We start from the raw sequence: 20,755 nt of genomic DNA, 5'->3' as shown, positions 1-20,755 counted from the left end.
TATAACCTGTACAATTCAATTTTATTGAAAAACAAACAAATCTGTTAGGGGAAAAATATAAAAAATAAAAAAACGTACAATAAGCTGGTTGCACAAGTGTGCACACCTTTAAACTAATACTTTGTTGAAGCACCTTTTAATTTAATTACAGCATTCAGTCATCTTGGGTACATACCTGCCATCAACTAAAGAGACTCTGATTAACCCCAAATAAAGTTCAGCTGCCTAGTAGGATTTTCCTGACATTTACTCAGTTGCCTGCTACAGCAAAAGCCATGGTTTGCAGAGACTTTACAAAGTATCAAAGGGATCTCATTGTTGAAAGGTATCAGTCAAGAGACTGATCAGGAGAAGGGTACAAAAACATTTCCACAGCATTGGATATACCATGGAACACAATAAAGATAATCATCAAAAAGTGGAGAAAATATGGGACAACAAAGGACTGGACATCCCTCCAAAATTGATGAAAAGACAAGACAAAAACTGGCCAGGGAGGCTACCAAGAGACCTACAGCAATGCTGAAGGAATTTCTGGTAAGTACTGGTTGTGTATTACATGTGACAACAATCTCCCGTATTCCCCATATGTCTGGACTATGGGGTAGGGTTGCAAGATGGAAGCCTTTTCTTAAACAGAAAAACATCCAGGTCCAGCTAAAATTTGCAAAACAATACATCAGGTCTCCCAAAAGCATATGGGAAAATGTGTTATGGTTTGATGAGACCAAGGTTGAACTTTTTGGCAACAATTACAAAAAGGTACGTTTGGCACAAAAACAACACTTTGCATCACCAAAAGAACACCATCCCCACGGTGAACCATGGTGGTGGCAGTATTATGCTTTGGGGTTGCTTTTCTTCAGCTGGAACTGGGGCCTTATTCAAGGTGGAGGGAATTATGAACAGTTTCAAATACCAGTCACTTTTGGCCCAAAACCTTCAGGTGTCTGCTAAAAAGCTGAAGATGAAGAGGAATTTCACCTTTCAACACAACAATGACCCCAAGCATACATCCAAATCAACAAAAGAATGGCTTCACCAGAAGCCAGAGCCCAGACCTAAATCCAATAGAAAATCTGTGGGGTGGCCTGAAGAGGACTGTGCACAAGAGATGCCCTCACAATCTGACAGAGTTGGAGTGCTTTTGCAAGGAAGAGGAGGCAAATATTGCCAAGTCAAGATGTGCCATGCTGATAGACTCTTACCCAAGAAGACTGAATGCTGTAATTAAATCAAAAGGTGCTTCAATAAAGTATTAGTTTAAGGGTGTGCACATTTATGCAACCAGCTTATTGTACATTTTTTTTATATTTTTTCCCCTAACAGATTTGTTTGGTTTTCAATTGAATTGTACAGGTTATAGGTCACATTAGAGGTGGGAAAAGTTCTGAAATGATTCATTGTAGTCTCATTTTTATATCACAAAAACCTGGCATTTTAACAGGGGTGTGTACACTTTTTATATCCACTGTAACTATTGCCCTCCAGGATAAATTCCTTCAACTCCTTATTAATTACTGTCCACAACTTCTCCTCTGGTTAATAAAAATATGCCTGACCCATTTATAAAATTAAAGGGACTTACAACATTTTCACTGTTTTTATCTTACTATCCATATCCATAAACAAGAGCTTCCAGATTGTCAGTTTTTGTATTATCTTTTGTTTAGTATCTTCCCACATACCCTTACCTGCCATAACATACACCTTTTTAATCCATACTCCTAAATATTTCATCTTATCGTGTCCCTATAAATATCAGTAATGTTGAACCAATTAATGTGGGGGTACATCATTTATGGCTGTAGCCTTTGCTTTATCTTCATTAATTTAATATCCTTAAAAGACTTGAAACTGTTTCAAAATCTTTCACAACACCAAGATGTCCTTTTCTTGATTTATCAAATACAAATATTACCTGCAAATAAAGCCAACTTTTTTGATTACTATACCAATTATATCACTGCACTTATGAGTGCCTTATTTTCTTTTCCAATGGCTCTAAATATAAAGCAGATAAAAGGTAAAGACGATACTGTTGCCTCCTTTCTCTGGTCAGACACAACTTATTAGAGAGGAACGCTCCCACTTTAATTCTTGCTTCCGATCCTTCACATATCCTCCTAAGCAACCTTATTACTGTGTCAGAGAATGCAAATGTTTCCATTGCACTAATCATAAAATCCCAGCTTACTTGGTTGAATGCTTTCTCTGCATCAAAAGACCCCCCTTGGTAGTTTCTTACATTCTGCTTCACTCTACATCACTGTTTTATTAATGTTTTCTTACCCTCTACAAAACCACACTGATTCATATATATCAATGTTGGTAATATCTCTGTCATTCTTTTAGCTACTATGTGCATAAACACTTTATAATCATGGTTTAGAATTGGAATGGGTCAGTATGAAGCTGGGTCAGATTGGTCTTTACCCCCTTAAGTAATACAGACACCACAGCTTTCTTCCAAGATACTGCTACTAATCCTCCTTTTAAAATACTGTTAAACAAAACCTTCCAGACCTTCATCACTCTCTTCTCCCTAATTTCCAAACTTCTAGAGGAATATCATATGTTCCAACAAACTTACCTGAAGATTGATTATACATCACCATTTTTATCTCAACCCTCCTATCTTAACTGTTGTTGAGTCTCATCTACCTCTAACCTTGGTATAATTAAAACCTCCATAAATATTTCCATTTGTGCTCCTTCTTGATTTCCAAATTTCTTTGCTTTACACAAATGTTCATAAAATTTCTGAAATATTTCTAAAACCTCTACAGAATTATCTGTATTTGTTGTGTTATAGACTTCCTGGGTTTGGCAACAACACTTTCTACTTTCTGCTGCTTAAGTTGTAGTGCTAAAACTTTTTCTGCTCTTGAATTATCAAAAAATTGATTACCATCAATCTTTCTAAACTCATGCATACTACCCAGATACTCCCTTATTTTCAGTTTAACACTCTGCATTTGCACTTCTTCTTTTTGTTCTGTGAGACTCCCTTTATTCTGCAAATATGTTATTCTTGGTTAGCTCCTCTAATAAATTTGTATTATTTCTTAACCCTATCTTTTTTTCTTATATTTCTACCAAGTTTTTAAACTCCATTTTCTTTTTATCCTACTCATAAGCAATAACTTCTGAAAATAAAACTCAAACTGCAAAGCCACTGTGAGTGTCAGGAATTCAGCCACGCAAACAGCATTTTAGGGTTAAAACAATTTATTCCAAGCTTTCATCAGTAAAATGACTTCATCATAAATACAAATTACAATAAAAAACACCTTAGTTTAAATAATAAAATTCAAAATATCTTTATCCAATCACATAAAACCTCCAATAAAAAAATCAATAAGACTCATTAAAGTCATAGTTAAAGTGTTGTGTTAACCCTTAAAATTCAGTGACTATTTTGCTCCCTCAAGAAATACTTTATATTGATGATTTTGTTTAAACCAGGTGGCTTATCTGCCCCCAGCCTTAACTGTCATTCAGTTTCTTTTTGTTCAACAAGGTTTTTATAATTACCCTCTCCCAAATCAAGTTGAATATGGTCTATGACAGCAAACAAAAACTTTTAATAGTTCTTACATTTTATAGAATGTTTATAAAGAGCATTACTTTCATTTTTCACCTTGATGTCATAGATCTGCTCATTAATCCTAGTACCCAAATTCCTAGTGCTCATACCAATATAATAACTAGGGCAACCCAAACATAAACCTACCTGGCATCTTGACACTGTAATTCAGATGTTCTAACAACATGTAAGGTCCTTCCTGTACAAATTTGCATGCCGTTTAGAAATTTCACTTGAAAGTACCCAGGTTTTTGTTTGTATGTGGTAAAATGACTTTGGTGATGTCATGTTGTAACAGACGTTTAATATTACAATTCTTTTTGTAAACAGAAGGCTGTTTCCCCAAAATGCCAACTAAATCTCTACTCCCTTCTATAATTTTCCAGTTGCTGGATATAATTTTCTTAATGGCAATAATATCTACAGACCTTTCAATAGAACAACTTGGTGTTATTGACTAGTCTTGCAGATTTTCTTTTTTTATAAAACCCTACTGTTAAAATAGGTCCAAACTGATTTACTCTTTTGGAGATAATCTCTTGAGCACTTTTTTCCAACAGATCTAATTTACATCCTCTCTCTCGAAATAGACAGATAATATCTACTTCCTCTAAAAAAAATCACTATCTTCACTAGTCATCCTACAGACCTGAATAAATTGGCCTCTAGGGAGATTGTTTTTAATAAAACAAGGACAGTTGCTTTGATAGTGAAGATAACTGTTAGAATACATGCTATTTTGATAAATTCTGCTAACAAACTTTTTGTCCACAGTGTTCCATTCTAAATAAGCATCCAGAAAACAAAGTGTATGTCATTGATCTCCTAAGACAAACTTGAGAAAACTAGAGCTATTGTTTGCACTATCAACAAAGCTATCTGGATGCATCAAATTATCTTTCTGCAAAGTAAAAAAAAAAACAAATCTTCTGCAAATTAATGACAAAACACCATATTAGTGGCAAGAAGAAGAACTGATAAAAATCTCTCTTTCTCACCAACCTAATACAAGGTTGGCAAAAGCAGGGGCCGGTGAGGACCCCATTGCCAATCCTTTTTTGTTTGCCGTACCTTTTATTAAACAAGAAGAAATTGTTCTCTAATAATATTTCTTCTTCTTCTTTCGGCTTTTCCTGGTTAGGGGTCGCCACAACGGAACTCTGGTCCACTAATGATTGGCAGTAGATTTTTTATGGGTGCCGAGGTGCCAGCTCAATGCCTAACCTTCAGCGAAAGCACGCCCATTCTACGCATGTCTTTCGAACGCCAGTCGACTGCGGGGAGGACATGTAGACTCCACACAGAAGGCGCTCCAGCCGAGAATCGAACGGGAGAACTTCTTGCTGTGAGGCAACAACACTACCGCTACACCACCACAGCTTTCTCTAATAATATTTCTAATAAAGAATAATAAAAATTAATGATGGAATTTTTGACATTGGTGTATTTGTTCAAGTATAACCTTATACATTCTATTTCTTCTTGTTGAGGTATTGCAGTAAAGAGAGACACCACATCTAAAGTCAGTATACAATGGTTAGCATCTTCATATTTTTGGGTTTCATAAAAAGATTTTATACTGTCTAAAAAATCCCATGAATCACATAAAATATGATGGAACTGCCTGAACTACAGGGTTTAATATAGAATCAAAAACAGCGAAATTCTTTGAATTGCCACTACTTTTACCAAGAAACTTCTCTTTATCTAGGCAAACTGAACATTTTCCAAAAAACTCCAAGTGGGAGAGAGAGGTAATGTTAACAATGGAACACTATGGACAAAAAGTTTATTAGCCGAATTTATCGAAATAGCACATATTCTAACAGTTATCTGCACTATCAAAGCAACCATCCTTGTTTTATTAAAGACAATATCCCTTGAGGCCAATTTACGTGGGCCTGTGGGATAACTAGAAAAGATAGTGATTTTTTAGAGGAAGTAGATATTATTACCACTCTATTTAGAGACAGAGGATATAAATTAGATCTGTTGGAAAAAAGTGCTCAAAAGATCATCTCCAAAAGAGTAGATCAGTCTGTACCTATTTTAACAAAAGGCTTTAATAAAAAAGAAAATCTGGAAGACCAGTAAATAACACCAAGGTGTTCTATTGAAATGTCTGTAAATAGTATTGCCATTAAGAATGTTATAGTCAACAAATGGAAAATTATAGAAGGGAGTAGAGATTTAGTTGACATTTTGGGGAAACAGCCTTATTTTGCTTCAAAAAGAGTTGTAATACTAAACATCTGTTACATGACAGTACCAAAGTAATTTTACCACATATGAACAAAAACATGGGTACTTTCAAGTGTAATTTCTGTACAGCATGCAGATTTATACATGAAGGACCTTACATGTTGTTAGAACATCTGAATTACAGTATCAAGATACCAGGTAAGTTTACGTGTCAGACCAAAGGGGTGGTTTATATTGCCTTATGTTCAGTTTGCCCTAGTTATTATATTGGTATGAGCACCAGGAATTTGGGTATTAGAAATAAAGTCTATGACAACTAGGTGAAAAATGAAAATAATGCTCTTTATAAACATTCTATAAAAATCTAAGAACTATAAAAAGTTTTTGTTTGCTGTCACAGTCCATACTCCAATTGACAGATTCCTAATAGATGACCGAAGACGCATTCTTTCGAATGCATCTTGATCGAACTTAAAAAGATGAAAAGGCAAAATGACGAAGCAGCATATAAGTGAATTCTTTCCCTGGGAAAGAAATCACTTGGCCGCGTCTGTTACTTTGTCATTTTCATCATTGTAGTGCAATCTCGGAGTTGGTATATTTAAGTAGGGGGTGCGGGGGGGGGCACAGCCCCCCACGTCAGGGGCATGGGGGGGTGAAACCCCCCCACTTTATGTTATGTTTTTAGTTGGGTTTTTTTTGGACTGAGATTTTTAAGAGTTCGAGCTTTCGCTTACATGGGGTCGATAAATCAGCGTTCGCTTTTCTAAGCATTCGATGATTTAATATAGACCCCAACTGATTTGAGACAGGGCAACTGTAAAAATGCTGTAGAACAAAAAGAAACTGAATGGCAGTTAAGGCTAGAGCAAATAAACCATATAAAGCATCTCTTGAGGGATCATAGATTAGCAAAATAGTCAAGTGAATTTTAAGGGTGAACAATTTTTTATTTGATGTTTTATGTAACTGGGTAAAGATATTTTGAATTTTATTATTTAAACTAAAGTTTTTTATTGCAATTTATATTTCTGATGAAGTAATTTTACTGATGAAAGCATGGAATAAAGCTGTTTTAATGCTAAAGTACTGTTTTTGCTGCTGAATTCCTGGCACCCACTTTGATTTTGCAGTCTGAGTTTTCGCTACGATTGTTTGGAGCTTAGTTCAGTTTTTTGCATTTTGTAACTTCTGAAGATATTTTATAGTCTCTAATAACTCTTCAGTAATATCCACTACCCATTCTTTAAATTATTTTCTTTTTAACAGGTAGGCGGGAAGACGCTAGTGGCTCATTTTTACTTCATCTGTGTCAAACGTTTCAATTAATTGCAAATGTTCCTGTGAAATATAATGTCTACCTAGTGTAGCCTAGTTATTGTACCCTGAGGAATAATACATAAATTCTGTCAGAGTTCCTAACAATGAATAGATTTCTTCAGAAATCTACCCTCATTTGCAATATTTTCCATTATAGGTCCCCCTGATAATTCCCCACTATTTCAAATCAAGTTTCAGTCCCCAGATATAAGTAGTATTCCCTGCATAAAGCTGATTATTTTTCTCAAAATGTTCTTAAGCTCAATAATACCAGTTTTTGGCGGAACATAAATACATCCCAGTGTAATCCTCCTCTCTTGTCAACAGCCCCTTACTACCACAGATCTCTACCACAAATCTATCATTCTTCTTTTTTCACTCTTCTCTCACTACTGGAAGTTCTCTAGCAATTACTATAATTACACCCGTTTTCCTTTGTCACTGATATTCTGCTAAATATCTGTCCTGAAATCCTTTTTTTTTTCAAATTCACATGCTCATTTCTTTCCAAGTGTGTCTTCTTCAGCATTAGTATTTGCACTCTGTATTTCTTAATATAATTCAATACTCTTTCCTTTTTGTCTATACCTGTAAGGCCCTTTACTTCACAAGATGATGTACATAGTGTAGCTATTATAATAAAAAGCTTTTGTTCCCACCAATTATAGAAGATATTTTTTAAAGTGCATTTCCAACTTATGTGTTACATAAACACACTAATGTTTGGCAGTCTTGCTCTTTTGTACAGTTGTTTCCTCTCATCTTCATTTGAACCTGTGTCACATTTTCAAGGCTTTTTGTTTTAATGACAACTCTCAAACAAAAAACTAAATGCATTTTCAAAACACCCTCATTCACTATTAACTTAGAAAAACACATAAAACTATGTACATCTTCAAAAAATGAAGTTTAACCCTCCAGTATAGGAACAACTGCCCCAAATCGACAGCTGCACACATAGATATTACCTATCCTAAAATTAGGGTTATCCATGCTAAAGTGCATGCTGCAGCCTGTGTTCCTACTTACACTGATTGCTGTCTGTTGTTGTTGTATCTCTACTCCCCTTCCAGATGTGAAAACAGTCAGTATGCTTTCAGAAAACATTAACTTTTAGCCCTAAGAAAAAGTGCACTAGCAATCTTTAAAATAACTAAAACTGTACACCGTCTATTAAATTATTATAGCAATAACCCACGCCTGGGTGTGGGTAATGCTAAATTTACCCACGGTTGGCGTGGTTTGGTCCCGAGGGCGCCGTCCCAGGATCCAAACAAAGCCAACCGTGGGTAAATTTAGCATTACCCACACCCAGAAGTGGGTTATTGCTATTATACCATGACATTATTTAAGAAAAGAAACTATTACTTTTCTTAAATAATGGCATAGTATAATGCCTGTTTGCTGCCCTTCCACAGATGTCTGGCATCCGCGGCAGTTCTGATGTACTGCGCGCCTGCGCAGTACATCAGAGTTGTAAAGCAGCGGAGAAAGCAAGATCTCCGTTGCTTTTTAGCTATGTTAAATGAGTTTAACATAGCGACAGTTTTAAAATAAGCAACGGAGATGTCCGTTTTATTTTAAAACTGTCTCGCTATGTTAAACTCATTTAACATAGCGAACACTAAAAAAGCAATGGAGATCTTGCTTTCTCCGTTGCTTTTAAACATGTTCGCTATGTTAAATGGGATTAACATAGCGAGACAGCTTTAAAATAAGCAACGGAGATCTCCGATGCTTATTTTAAAGCTGTCTCGCTATGTTAAACCCATTTAACATAGCGAGACAGTGTTTTAAAAAACCAAGTTATACTAATGGAAAAAAGTCCGGGCGACCGGACCTTTTTCCATTAGTATAACTCGATTTACAACGGGCACGCTGGCCAATCAGCGTGCACGTTTTGGGGGGGTCATGGTATAATAAAGTATTAAGTCTATTAAAGAAGCCAAAATTGTATTTATTTATTTTACATTTGTTTACCGGAATGGTCCAACTGGGGCAGTGCCCATTTTCAGCAGAGGCATGGGGAGTAAAGTTCCAATCTAAGCTTACATACAAATTATCACAAGTAATAGAAATTATAAACAAAATTGACAAAATAATTAGTGTTAACACATTTACAGGATAAACATTGTAAACGCAAAAATATATACATAGTATTAAATAGAACAAGACTTTAAACACTTCAATATATATAAATATAGGGTTGAATTTTTATATGTGGAGGAACATAACATTATTTTGGAAATTAAGCAGGGAGAATCACTTAGGCAAATTAGTGCATAGTTAGTAATACTTCAGTCGTAAGAGTTACAGCTAGGAATGTAACTACTTATACAGAAGTTGTGTTGTTAGAAGGGATATGTTAACAGAGATAGTATGTACAGCCACATTGTATAAGTAACGCTAAGTTAATAATTAACCTGGAGTGTTACATGTGCAAAGCCAGGATTCAAATAAGTGTCTTTTGAGAGAGATTTTGAAATGGTTAAGATTGCTTATGGATCTAATACTATGTGGAAGTATATCCCAATTTTTAGCAATAAAGTTAAAGTAAAGAGACCTGTGTGCTGTATTGGATACTTTGGTTACTTGGAGTAAGACTTTGATAGATGACTGAAGAGTTAAGAGTACGGTTGTAGAAGATTTTTTAGGGACGGTACATTGTCAGGATTGTGAATTATTTTGTGAGCCATTATTAACTGGTTATAGTTCATAATATGAGGTAGCTCTAACCAAGAAAGATTTTTAGGCATTGACAGCAATGGGTTGAATGTGTGGAATCTGTTGCAAATCTGGCAATCTTTTTATAACATGATTCTAATTTACTTAGTTCTAACTTTTTGAGGTTGGTAAGTATGGGGGAATGCATGTTAAGTGTGAGGAGAGAAGATGGGTTTTAGCTATGGCTATTCTTGCAGTGCCTGTTAAGAATTTTGTTTCTATACATTGCTCCAATTTTCTTAGGAACCTTCTTGATTGTGTTAGAAATGTCTATGCCAAATTTTAGTCTGTTGTCGATTATGACACCTAATAGTTTTGTTTTTGAATCTGGGAAAATCCTAGTATTATTACTGGCAGTGATATAAAAGTTAGCTAGGAGGTTAGTAGGTTTAGATGGATGAAAGATCATAAGTTTACTTTTATTAGTGTTGAGAATGAGTTGTGAGTTTGCCAGCCATGTTTCAATATCAGAGAAGGCTTTTTGTGTGACTGTAAGAAGTTAAGTTATTGTGGATGTTGCACATATGAGGGTTGAATCATCTGCGTATTGTATGATAAATGCTTGAGAGGATACAGTATTAAGATAATTTATGAATATGCTGAAGAGAAGGCGTCCTAGAACTGAACCCTTAAGGACTCCAAGTGTAACAGGAAGGAGCGGGGACAGATCTTGCTTCCATTTCACAGCTTGCTGACGGCTAGATAGATAACTTTGAAACCAGTCAACAGCAAATTTTAAACTATTTTTCACTGAACTGCTTGTGACTGTACTTCTAAATTTTGCATTTCCCTCAAACAAGAATGCTCAGAACTCTTAAGATTAATTGCTTGCACCTGCAGACAATTCATCTCCATGGAAAAGTACTAAGCAATGAATCTATGCATATTTCACTCAGAACAGAATGTACAGCTGCCTTCAACTGAAGACTTTTTGACTCTTACTGAAGATTTTCTAATGAAAAAAAGCTAATATCTTTGCAGATGTAGTAAACTTAGCATTTTCATGGCTTTCAACATTTTGTCTTATTTTTCAAGCATACCTGTTCACAAAAACTGAAAAGGATCTCCAACATTTAAAATACCCTTGACTACATAACACACAAAACTGCTTTACTATATATAACATGCTGTTTTTATGATGAAATGTTGTACACAAACACTAATAAGCAAAAAAAAAACTGTTTTACTTAACAGTTACTCCCTCCCTTTAGTGCTCATCTAAACATTATTGACAAAGTAGGGTACATGCTTTACAGTCTAACTACAAGTATAGCAAAGTCAAAAAAGGCCAGTCTTTTTCAGCCACTTTTTCTTGCAAAGCCATATTTCACAATTGTGATTCATGCTTTACAGTCTCCCATTCATTCAGTAATTTCAGTGCTGACAGTCGTTTTCTTGTTCATCTCCATCTTCCAACACCAGATTATGGTTTGATCCTTGAAACTCTTGATTCTCCTAGTAAACTCATGTGTTTTTTTTCTGTATCTCAAACATTTTCCTTTGCAACACTGGAAAATGTTTCACTGTCAAAGTCTCCTATGACCCTTACTGTGAGAAGGTTGAGAAGCAAAGTCCCCTTCTGCTTCATGGCTCACTTTTTATTTGATAAATGTTTTTCCCCTCCTTAGCTCATTCTGCATCAAAAATGACTTTGATTATCCAGGTGAAAAAAAACTTTGAAGACAGCTGGATACAGCAGTGTGAATCTTACACCTTTCTCGTGACATTCCCTGATTACTAGGCTACATTTGCTTCTCCTCTCTTCTGCCTGGTGTACAGTTAATAATAATTTTCTACAAATACTCTGCTGTCTGCAATTTTTATCAACTTGCCCTTCTGACACAGTTTTTTCAGGACCAATTCTTTCTGCTTACATGACTGCATCTTTACTAATGTAGGCATTGACTGCTTTCTCATGGCACAGTTTGCAGCCTAAATTCAATGTGTCCTTTCAATTAACAAATCTTGCTGAGGAACACCAGTCTAGTTGTTCATCTGTGTTTTCATACAATTAATGCAGTGTGTTCCTTCTAGTTTCTCTGGTACAGAGAAAATAGATTTTCTCTGTGCATGCTTCTTCTAACTCTATTTTTTTCAACATCTCTTCTTGAGAAGCCTCATACTCAGCAAGCATTTTGTTCAAACTAATGTTTGCAGTTTTATCAGTTCATCTTGTTAAAGCTTTTTTATTTTTTCCAGTCTTTTGTTATTTTAGTTGATAATTCCTTCACAGTTTCATTTACTTTGATCACCTCTGAGTAAATATGAATTTCTAAATTACTGGAAGCCATCTCTTAAACCAAAGATGAAGTTCAAACTGCTTTTTGATGAACAGCTGCAGAATCCTTTCCAGACACTGTTTTCTCTTCAACTTTTCTGGTTGATTTTTTTCACCTTTTCTATATTTATTTTTTGCTGGCATCCATGCAGGTTTACCTCCTAGCCAGAACCTGAATTTTATCCCAAAAAGAGTTTCAATGACACTCCTTTTTCTCAGTTTCTGTTTTCACATTGGTAGAGCTAAAGTTAAGCTGCTGACCAGTGTGCAACCATCTTGGAAGTCCTAAGTTTAATGCATTGTTAAACATTATTCCTTAACTTTCTGACATAACTGAAGAAAGACTTCTGCTTACCTTTGGTATCTGCAGCAGCCTTAAGTCTGTACTCTGTTTTATATTTTCTGATAGTACCCTTAAGTTACTAGCTGGCATTAAGGTCTTGAGATAGTGGGATTTTTTAACATTTCATTATTTTCCTACTTTTATTATACACGTTATTAATATGGGAGTTCCACCAGTAAAGTGCATTACTGAATTCATCATTATATTTAAGGCAGATGGATACTGACTTTTCTATGCAGCAGTTTAGATTTGGGTAAAAAAAAAATGAAAGATGAATTTGACAAGACTCTCAACCGAGTCCATTTGTAAGAGGAGTTTTGAATTTTGAGTAGATCTTTTACAAGTTGAAGTAGTTTTGCCCTGGAAGTCCCTAAAGATGGTTTAATTAGGTTGTGGGATGTTACCTATATAACTAGGAATGAGGAGATGTGTGGTGAGATAGGTTAAGCACCAGGTAAAGGATATTAGAGCTTCTAGTGAGTAGTTTTACAATTTGTTCTAGTGTATTGCCATTACAAAATCCAGAAAACTCTGACCATAGGTTCATATTAGGCTATCTGCCCTGGGGCAATTACAAGCCTAGCCCGATTTTGTTTGGCTTACGTCACCCCTTGATTTGAGTATACTGTGCCCTTTTTAAGGTTTAGTTTACTGTGCCTCTGTCTAATAGTGACACAGAAGTAATCCCCGGGACAAACTTAAGATCCCCCATCCACTCATCAAGATTCTTCTTGAAGAGATTCATTGAGGTGCTCTGCCTAACATGAATTGGAATTCTATTCCACAGTGAAGGGAGCCTCTGGGTTATGAATCTGTCCCTCTAGTAAGTTCTATTTATTTCTGTGCTGAGGTTCAAGTCCCTCGAGCATGTGGCTCTAAGGGATTTAGATTTACTGAGGTGGAGCATGTCCATTAATTCTGGATTGGACATAGCTTTATATGTCAGGCATAGATCGCCTCGAAGTAGGCGGTATGCAACTGAGTAGAGCTGGAGTTTTTTTAACAGAGCAGCATATGGCATCTGCTTGAGTCCCTTGATCCTCTTGGTGAGGTACTTTTGGGGTCTTTCTAATTGCTGCAGGTGTCGGGTAAGGTACATCCCAAAAGGGGCATTATATTCTATGATAGGCCTGATGAGGGATGAATAAAGGGGCACGATTACCTCTCTTGATCTACATGTGAATCCTTTCATGATGAGGTGGGCTATGTAGAAGGTCTTTCCAACCACTTTGGCAATGTGGTTGTCAAAGGAGAGATTGCTATCAACTTGGGTCCCCAGATCCCTAATTACTTTCTCTGTACTTAATGGGTTACTGCCTATGTGGTAATCATGGGCATACTGTTTTTGCCAAAGGGTATGACTGTACACTTTTTGGCATTTAGCTTTAGATCATGGCTCTGGCACCAGTTATCCGTCTCTGTGAGACCTTTTTGAAGGATGTTTGTGTCAGCTGGAGAGTCGATTATGGCGCCCAGTTTGCAGTCATCTGCGAACTTGGTGAGCCATAGTCCTCCCATGTTAGCCTGTACCTCGGAAAAGTATATACCGAACAAGAGCGGTCCCAGGACAGAACCTTGTGGGACGCCACTTGTGACCGGTTTCGAGTCTGACATGGCTCCAGCAACTCTCACTCTGTGGGTTCTGTCTTTGAGCCAGTTTGCGACCCATCTTGTGACATAGGGGTTTATATTTAAGCTGGATAGCTTATCTATGATGCCCAAGTGGGGTATTGTGTCAAATGCCTTTGCTAGGTCCAGATAGGCTGTGTGGACTACCTTCCCTTCATCTATGGCTTTGGTGACTGTTTCAAAGAAGTCAACCAGGTTCAAAAGGCAGGATCTAACCTTGACGAAGCAGAATTGGGTAGGATCTAGTGTCTGTAGGTCCCCAATGTCTTTGTTTATGAGCTCCATGATGATCCTCTCCATAGTCTTGCAGACTAGGCTAGTCAGGCTTATGGGGCAATAGTTTCCAGGGTCCGTAGAGGCTCCACCTTTGTGGAGTGGGACCACTGTTGCTGTACGCCATTCTGTGGGTACATATCCTGTAGTGAGGCTGAGATTGTACAGCTGTTTTATTTGAGGGGTTACTTCTTCTTGGAGTTCATGTAGGACGCAACCCGGGACGCTATCTGGTCCCATGAAAGCAGTGTTTTTTGCTTTGGAGAGGGCAGCCTTCACCTGAGCATCAGAGATGTTTGGGAGGCAGCCCTCTGCCGGGATAGATACTTGCTCTTTTGGGGGGGAGGGGGGGGAGTTTGCACTGAACCTGTCTGCCAGGATATTGGTGATGTATGTGGGTTCAGTGTATTTTTTGTCATTTAGAATCAACTCAGAACAAGTCTGGGAGTTGCATCCCAGGTTCCTAACATAACTCAAAAAAGCCTTATGATTGATTGTCTTTAGTGTCCTGTGCAATTTTTCTCTCGAAGCTGGCCTTGGAGGATTTTATGAGGGATCATAATTTTTTGTTAATACTGATCAGAGCTGCCTTCCCTATTAGGGATTTTGCTCTATCATGTAGTAGCTTCCTCCTTCTGTTGTACAGTTTATTTATGGCTGGGGTCCACCAGACTGGACGCCTGCCTTTGGATGACTGGGTCTTGGTTTTGTTTGGGATAGCATGATCCATGCATTCCTGGAGATGTCCGTAGAATGCGTTTATATAGGATTCTGCAGTTTGGGCCGTAGTTTCCACTGGCCCTGGGGCCTTGAAGGATTCCACTTCGGTTTTGAGAAGTGAGAAGTTCTCTTTTGAGAAGTTTTTCACTGTGGTTTTCCGGGCTGGGGGTGGGGTTGGGATGTGGATATCCAGTGAAATTAATTTAAGATCTGATCTTACCAATGAGGCATATACTTCTGGTATGGAGCATAGAGTACCCATGTTGGTAATGATCAGGTCTAGTATGTTATCCCCTCTTGTGGGAGTGGTGACTAGTTGTTCCATAGCATTTGAGTTTATAATTTCCAGGAACCTTTGGACTAAGGTGCTGGGGCTTGAGTAATGCTCCCAGTCTATGTTTGGGTAGTTGAAGTCGCCCAATATAATGGTGTTCGGAGAGATCTTCATGTTCTCCAATGTTTTCAGGAAAGCCGAGTGGGATTTCTGACTTTGAGAGGGTGGTCTGTAGGATGCTATAAACTGAAAAGCAGTCTTGCCCACTGTTAGTTGCACATGGATGATCTCCGATACTAAGTGCAATGCCACTAAACTGGAGGTGTGGATATCCTTGATAAATATGGAAACTCCCCCTCCTTTTGTGGTTTGGTCCAGGTTTTGGGGCCAAAAAGCATGATATGAGGTATAACCTGGTAGTGCTGGGGTGCTCTCTGGAGCCTTGAACCAGGTTTCTGTCACTGCACAGATATCGATGTTCTCCATACTGAGGAGAGCTTCAAGTGCATGCATCTTGAGGTTAAGACTTCTGGCGTTTAGCAGCATTACCCTTAGTTTATTGTTCCTTGTGCTGTCTATGGAGGTGGGTTTGACTTTTGAGCCTTGCCTAAAAAAGGCACTATGGGAGTGGCAAGAGCCTTTGCCAATATCCGAAAGCCAAGTGGTGACAGGTGCAAGCCGTCCCTAGCGAAGCAACGTGGCTTGTCGAGCATGTCATCCCAGGCTGACAGACACTGGATCCCCTTTGAATGACACCAAAATTTTAGCCAATTGTTAAAATCGGTCATTTTGTCTTTGTACTGTGGCATCATTCTAGGTGAGGGTAAGATGCTGCTCAAGGTCAGGGTCATACCGGCCTGGGCTACATGATCAGAGAGCTCCTCTATGTCTCTTTTCATGTAGTCCAGGGAGGTATGTCTCAGGTCATTCAAACCAGCATGTACGATGACTGAGTCATATTTGTATTTGCTTTGGAGTGACCTGAGTGCTTGCGTTATGTGGCAGATCCTAGCACCCGACAGGCAGCTCACTGTGACCTTCTCTTTGTTCAGCCTGGTGAGCGGGACGTCAGTGTGTCTGACAATAGAGTCACCAATTACAAGGGTATCAGGTGTGTTACTCAGGCTTAAGGGCTGTGGCTGCTTGGCACACTGACTTTGTGGGTTATGTGTTGTGCGTGTTTTGTTTTGGGGTAGCGTTTGCTTGGATGTCTGCTTTGGAGGTCTCTGTTGCTTAGGTAGATTTTTATTTAGAGCCTCTGAGTATGTTTTTGTGTATTTATGTGTTTGGTTCGCTGATGAGGTGAGACTATGTGATACTGGAATTGTGTTGTGTGAGGTTACCTTCTCCTCCTGACTGGTTTCACCAATTTTGAGATGAGAGAGCTCAGCCTCCAGTTTGGCTATATGGTTGCATTTCTCACATATATTTGAACCTGTTTGGAGGAGGAGAGGGTTGTCCGTGTACATGAGACAGTTGTAACATTGCCTCAAAATTCCCAGATTCACCAGCTGGACTGGAGAGGAAACCATTGACTGACCTTTGGACATGCTAGAGTAATACAGGGAAACTGAATTAAGACGGACCAATAGGGGTCAAGGTAATCGTAGAGAGTATAAGAGTAAGTAGTGCTTATGGTTTAATAGTGCTAACTTGTAAGATTACTTATTTGGACCAGTGAAGGGCCTTAGAATGAGAATATGGTGTTTAATTTGAGAGATAGAGCAGTTCTAAGGGAAAAAGTGAAGAGCAGACTTTGTGGAGCCAGGAATAGATTAAACCCAATTAGGCGGCGCTATGCACAAAAACGTGCAAAACCGCGCAAAAGAGGGTTTTAAGAGAGGGAGATCAAGGAGTTTGGAATTGACCCAAAATGGCCAATAAAACTACAGTTTTAAGGCAGTAACCACTCCCACAGGGGCAGGCAGGCTGCTCAATGTTTATCACTGCCACTGATGAACAGAGAGACTTCCCTTTAGCCCAAGCAAAAAATGGCCTCCAAGAAACTTACAAACAGTTCAGAACAGCAAGCCTGTAACTGAACTTTTTTAAATCTCAGAAAAGTGGGAAAAAAGCAAGTTTTTTTTGTTTTTTTAAAGATAGCAGAGGTTCACAAATATCAACAAGTTATAACAGTGCAGTAAATGACCCCACACTTGAGTGCTAGGCCAGAGACAGATAAAATTCAAGTTTTAAGAAAAAAAACGATTTTAAAAATAAGTGCAAACAGGAAATTCAGTAAACAGCTCTAGGTTGTGTTCTAAATACAGTTACCAATGCAGAAATCAAGTTTAACAAGCCAGAAAATGCTCAAAGTAGGCGGCTATGCAGAAAAACTTAGCAAATAATCTGAAGAAAAATACTTAAAATTTCAAAAGTGGCTCCTTTCTTCTCTCGGCGTTTTCTCTTCTTGGTGGGTGCTTCCCCAACAGCCAACAAGTCTGAAAAGACGCCAAAACCATGAGGCAATCTGGTTTTAAGAGAGGGAGATCAAGGAGTTTGGAATTGACCCAAAATGGCCAATAAAACTACAGTTTCAAGGCAGCAACCACTCCCACAGGGGCAGACAGGCTGCTCAATGTTTAGCACTGCCACTGATGAACAGAGAGACTTCCCTTTAGCCCAAGCGAAAAATGGCCTCCAAGAAACTTACAAACAGTCCAGAACAGCAAGCCTGTAACTGAACCTTTTTAAATCTCAGAAAAGTGGGAAAAAAGCACATTTTTTTTTGTTTTTGTGTTTTTTTAAAGATAGCAGAGGTTCACAAGTATCAACAAGTTATAACAGTGCAGTAAATGACCCCTCACTTGAGTGCTAGGCCAGAGACAGATAAAATGCAAGTTTTAAGAAAAAAAAAACGATTTTAAAAATAAGTGCAAACAGGAAATTCAGTAAACAGCTCTAGGTTGTGTTCTAAATATAGTTACCCATGCAGAAATCAAGTTTAACAAGCCAGAAAATGCTCAAAGTAGGCGGCTATGCAGAAAAACTTAGCAAATAATCTGAATAAAAATATTTAAAATCTCAAAAGTGGCTCCTTTCTTCTCTCAGCGTTTTCTCTTCTTGGTGGGTGCTTCCCCAACAGCCAACAAGTCTGAAAAGATGCCAAAACCACGAGGCAATCTGGTTTTAAGATAGGGAGATCAAGGAGTTTGGAATTGACCCAAAATGGCCAATAAAACTACAGTTCCAAGGCAGTAACCACTCCCACAGGGGCAGGCAGGCTGCTCAATGTTTATCACTGCCACTGATGAACAGAGAGACTTCCCTTTAGCCCAAGCAAAAAATGGCCTCCAAGAAACTTACAAACAGTTCAGAACAGCAAGCCTGTAACTGAACTTTTTTAAATCTCAGAAAAGTGGGAAAAAAGCAAGATTGTTTTGTTTTTTTTTTTGTTTTTTTAAAGATAGCAGAGGTTCACAAGTATCAACAAGTTATAACATAAACATTTTTAGATGAGTAAGTGTACTAATCATAAGTCCCCTACCATTAAGGTATTTGGTTTGATACTTAACCACTCAATGGTGTTAATTGTTTACTATTTATTTATTTAGCATTTGTTTACTGGGAAAGTTAAACTGGAATGACTAGCATATCCCTTTTCAGCAGTGGCTTACTACAAGTTAAAAACAAATAAAGATACAACAGAAACTATAACTGTAACATACATATATTAAATATAGGGCTAATAGTACTACAAATCTAAAAATGACTCATAATTAGTTCAGTAACAGTAGTAGCAAAATCTTTAAAAGGGGAGAGGAGAAAAAAAACAGGATCAAGTCACTTAGGGCAGCAGTAAGAGATGAGCAGGAAAGAAGGAAATCTATGGCACTGCTTGTAATTTCAATGATTATTGGAGGATATTGATAGGAATATGTAGCTAGTAATGAAATAATAGGATTTGTTAAGGGTGATTTGTATCTCTAAGTTAAGACTGTGAGTAATCTGGCTTGTGGCGATGGTGTTTCTGATAATGCAAATACTCCTCCACAGTTACCCAATGCTGTCATTACAGTGAAACCGTGTTTCATTAATTACACAGATACAAATGAAATTGGGCTGCAAGAAAACCTAAGTTCTGACATCTTTGTTGTTTAGACAGCTAGCATTGAGTGGTGCCACAATAATGTTGTTCAATTTTGCATTTGAGTTTGCTAAAGTGCCCATTAGGGAGAGATGCCTAAAATGTACTGCATGGGCAGCAAAGGCTTTAACCAGTCTGCAGAAGTCCTGGTTTGTAAAGAGTAAACCATCCCTCAGGAAAATGGCAGTCTTACTGATCATCTCATCTCTGGCAGACAAATACTGGATTCCCTTTAGAAATACACCAATTACTTAGTGAATTGTTAAAGCTGATTATCCTGTCTTGGTATTTAAGCATTGTTTTAGGTGAAGTCAAGATACTACACAAGACTAGGGTCTTTCATCCCTCTAATAAATGCATAGCAATTGTCATTGGGTCTCTCTGCATGTTCTTCTGAGTGGACTAACTCAGGTCATTCACTCCCACATGGGCCACCACTAGATCATCCTCATACCTGTCTACTGTATGGGACATTTGGGCTTCTTGTGAAATCATGGACCATCGCACTAAACAAACAGAAATAGTCTCCTTGTTTCTGTACAGTCTGGTGAGTGCAGAGTCTGTATGCCTAACTATGTCACCCATGACTAAGTCATTTCCCTGTGTGGTACAGACTTAATGGGCCTTAGGATTTAGGCTTGCTTTTCTAATGACACTTGGGTGATCTGTGTGGAGCTGCAGTATATGGAAGTAGAGAAGGCGTAGGTGTTGCCTGATATGTTGAAGACTGAGATTTTTCACAGTGTGCTATAAAGAGGCTCTGCCAAATTTTTCTTTACAGCCTCAGCATGAATGTTAGTCTTAGTGGTATGTTGTGACTGATGTGGTGTTGTACATGTGTGATGCCTACTAAGAGTGGGTTGATGCAGGAAGTTTGTCTCCAAGTACCTTAAATATTTACATCTCTAAACAACAGGTAAGTTTCTACACTGCCTTAGAGCACCTAATGCAATCACACTTGCCATAGATTAGAGTAAGAGCAGGCTGCTAAGCCATGCTACTTGCGAGTAGAGGATAAGGGCTGGTAATCAGAGACTGGAGGGTAACTACTACAGAGGACCTTGAAGATTTATACATGAAGTATTTAGCATGATACTCTGAAGTTAGGTAACATGGTAGCTAGTCTAATAATAGTTAAAAAACAGAATTAGGTTTGTCAAAAAGGATATGTAGTGATGATTTGCACATTGACTACTACATGGTTATTCCAGGTGCTTGTCTCACCACAGCTACACTCAACTAGCAATCAATACTCCTCCTCTCACCAAAAGAGTACCATTAGTCCCAAGCTGGTTTCTGGGAAGAAAGTGACAGCT

General features: G+C 37.9%; 1 protein-coding gene across 1 annotated transcript in view; it reads right to left on the bottom strand.

Moving 5' to 3' along the window:
- Positions 1-20,755, bottom strand: part of MAPK8IP3 (mitogen-activated protein kinase 8 interacting protein 3) — a 3,746,918-nt gene that overhangs the window by 3,006,063 nt on the left and 720,100 nt on the right. The window lies entirely within an intron of this gene.

The sequence above is a fragment of the Protopterus annectens genome, chromosome 12.part0 (genome assembly GCF_019279795.1).
Source record: "Protopterus annectens isolate FY-2018-M chromosome 12.part0, PAN1.0, whole genome shotgun sequence".
Lineage (NCBI taxonomy): Eukaryota > Metazoa > Chordata > Ceratodontiformes > Protopteridae > Protopterus > Protopterus annectens.
Note: the sequence above shows the minus strand (reverse complement) of the source record. Positions and strands in the feature narration are given on the sequence as shown.